Source organism: Temnothorax curvispinosus, unplaced genomic scaffold, assembly GCF_003070985.1.
Source record: "Temnothorax curvispinosus isolate PA1 unplaced genomic scaffold, ASM307098v1 QBEX01008377.1, whole genome shotgun sequence".
Classification (NCBI taxonomy): Eukaryota; Metazoa; Arthropoda; class Insecta; order Hymenoptera; family Formicidae; genus Temnothorax; species Temnothorax curvispinosus.
Genome location: NW_020218157.1, coordinates 314 through 3,678, shown reverse-complemented (window position 1 = coordinate 3,678; position 3,365 = coordinate 314). Strand labels below are relative to the sequence as shown.

General features: G+C 35.8%; 1 pseudogene; it reads left to right on the top strand.

The window, feature by feature from the left end:
* Nucleotides 1-899: 899 nt before the first annotated feature.
* Nucleotides 900-3,029, top strand: LOC112457857 (annotated as a pseudogene).
* Nucleotides 3,030-3,365: the final 336 nt, after the last annotated feature.

Here is a 3,365-nt window from a genome sequence, read left to right as displayed (position 1 = left end):
ATAATCTTTGTGCAGAGTTATTCACTGCCCTCCAGCAATAGCCAACATTTCTAATTCTGTTATATTCTTCAGTTTTTTCTTGAATTTGCCTAGGATCAGTGAAGGCATTACTGATTTCTGCTTACAAAATGTACATATAAGATGTACCTACATGTAATTTTATATAGATTATCATTAAAGGAAGGTTGTTTTGAATTTTGCGAGGATCGGTGAAGGAGTTACCGATTTCTGCTTAAAAAGTTATATATATAAGTTATATATATAAGTTATATTATTTTAGTAAAAACATTAATTATTTAATTGATTTTTGTAAGAGTATAACAGATATATTAGTATAACAGATATTAGTATAACAGATATTAGTATAACAGATATTATTATAGTTGCAATATAGGCGAGAGTGGCCATTTCACGCCAGGACGGCATAGCGGGACGAAAGTAACCACTTTTTGCTAGGGAGGAAAGTAAGTCCTGGCTTGAAATTGGCCACTCTTGCCTCTTTCTAGGCATGGAAGTCGAACTTTCCGTAAAGATATTGTGAAAAATATCGTGTGCACCTCGGGCGAAAGCTTTCTCGCCTTCGGCTCGGGCGGCAATCTTCACACTCGTCTGAAAAACGCTACTTTCGCCCCTTGGTGCACAATATACTATTCTAGCAATGATGAGTAATCAGCTTTATCAATACTAAATCGGCAATATAGACATTCTGGTTGAATTTAAGTAAAAAATGGTAAAACAAATAACTGTTTCACGCGTAAACATTTCTATAAAATTAAAGTCAATGAGATCTTGAAGAGCAAGATAAGAAATGTTTATTAAATAAAAAGAACTATAGGATCAATGTGGGTATGGATTCAATTAAAGCTTTATTTAACTTGTAATATTTATTTCTCCTCAGAATGCGCGGAAAATGCAGAGGTCTTGGTTTACCACTTATACCGACATTGAACCGGAAGCCCATCAATGTGTTGCTATGCGCCCTGACAACGCGCAAATTGTTCATCGGCGGTAATAAAACCGAGGCGGAAGAATTTCCGCACATGGCGGCCGTCGGTTTCGATCCTAGTAAAAATTACCGTTAGAAACGGAAAGAAACGCATACCTAGTAAAACGTCATAGTAGAACGTGCATTCTATCTTTTTCTGATCGTTTTACTATGCGTTTCTGCCCGTTTTTAACGGTAATTTTTACCAGGGGAACCCAATGTTGGGGTCTCGTGGCTTTGCAGTAGTAGCTTAATTTCCTCCAAGATTGTCCTGACAGCGGCCCACTGCACTTCGGACATGTTCTTGTAAATTTTCTTCGCCTTCTCTCACCGTTCTATCTAACACTCGAAAAATTTATGAAAAATGTGACCAAGATTGCTTTTATCTTCTAAATTGAAGAACAACGATTTTCTTGATTATAACTACAGTTCCTTTTTTAACTATAAATTTTGATTTAGAATCTATCTCTTACCCGAACTATGTCAAGGCACTACTTTTACGAGCAATTTAATTTGAGATGAAAAGAAACTAAACTCTCGAGGTGCAATTAAATAAGATACTGAAATAAAATTGGTGAGATACTTAAGATTATTGTTTTCTTAAATTTCAGCCTACTTTGAAATATACTTAATTTTAACTTATGCCTTCAAAATATTTAACGTTAAAAAGCTGCAATTGACTGTCAAAATCTCCATTGAAATTCTTCTCGAGTTTATATTATCATTGTTGGAAATTAGAAAGTCACTTTTTTTGCCCGTAATTGACTATAAACACACTTCGGCTATCTTAATAAATAATAATTATAATAAATTTTGTTTGCCACAAAAAGGGAAATTGCGAGGTGGGTGCGACTCGGCAATCTGAATCTCGCGCAGACGAACGACACCGCGATGTCGTAGACTATCAGAATACAGGAAAGGATAAGGCATCCTGACTACAAACTCCCATCGCAATATCATGACATAGCTATACTCTGCCTGGAAAAAGAAGCTACCTACAACGTGTTTGTTAGACTGGCGTGTCTTCCGGTTGATTGGCCTGACGTGGGTCAAAATGACAAGGCAGTCGCCACCGGATGGGGCTCAGTCGACTGGTGTAAGATTATAAAGAGAGAAATTTTTAAAATTACTAAAACCGAGTTGCTCTAAAATTAAATATTAACTTATAATGTCCATGTCTACAAATGGAGATTAACCTTAATCTCAATTTAACTTACTTTTTACCTTTTTATAATTCTTAGAACTAAAAGAAAGTAAAAAATAAGTTAACCAAAATTAAAATTAATCTGCATTGATAGAAATGTCTTGTATACATAATTATATTTTATTTTTATATATGCATACGTATGAGTAAAATTAATAAAAGCATGTCGCTTAATTCAGCTGATGACAAGGGCTCGGACAATCTATTGAAGGTGACACTTAATTTGATCCCTCATCAATCTTGCAACGCAAGTTTCTTCGACGACAATTTCATAGATCTCGATTATTTAAATAGGTTCGCACAAGGGATTGTCAACGAATGGCAAATATGCGCGGGAAAAATGTTTGTGCTCGGGAAAGATATTTGCCAGGTAATAAATAAATATACATATACATATGTATTTATTTGCATCGAGAAAGTCCTCGTTCCTTTCAAATCTCAATAAAAGTTTCATTTTAACGCGAGTCTTTTAAAATCGTTTTAAAGTTATAAATCTGATGATGCGCAGTTTTACGATTGCTTCTTTCCAGTTTCATTTCACTAGCAAGGGACCAAAGACTTGGTTAGCTTCAACTGGGGAAAAAACGTTAAATAATTTTTATAAACAGAACATTTGTAAGCAGAGGCGAATTGATAGAATATACTCGTTGCTGTTCAAGAGTGGCAGTGGAGGACCACTCGCCATCTTTAACACGGTCCATCTGTGCATGTATACCATAATCGAGGTCAACAGTCTTGAACAAATCTGCGGCAGCGACATAATGCCTGGCGTGTACACCCGAGTCTATATACTATTACATTCCCTGGATAGAGAGAACCGCGTGGCCGGAATACTTTTAACATTGTTACTCATTTAATTTAAGAGGATCCTATAGCGAAGGCCGAACTTCCTCGACGTCGGTAATGTCAACATTTCTAATCCTGTTTTCTATGTTATATATCTATGTCTGTCCTTGTCTAACCAGAGGCATCTGTCTTTGTTCGATTGCTGCGCCATCTCTCGCTACACGCAATACTGCTTATCCTGTCAACCTAAATGTGCTTTTGCTTAATAAAACTTTATTTTACGGAATCTTTTTTTCTAGACGTTGAATCTTAGTTTTATTTACACGATATTGTTCCTACATGTTGTCCCTACGTCGCCTTGGTGTCATTATATATATATAAACTGCAATA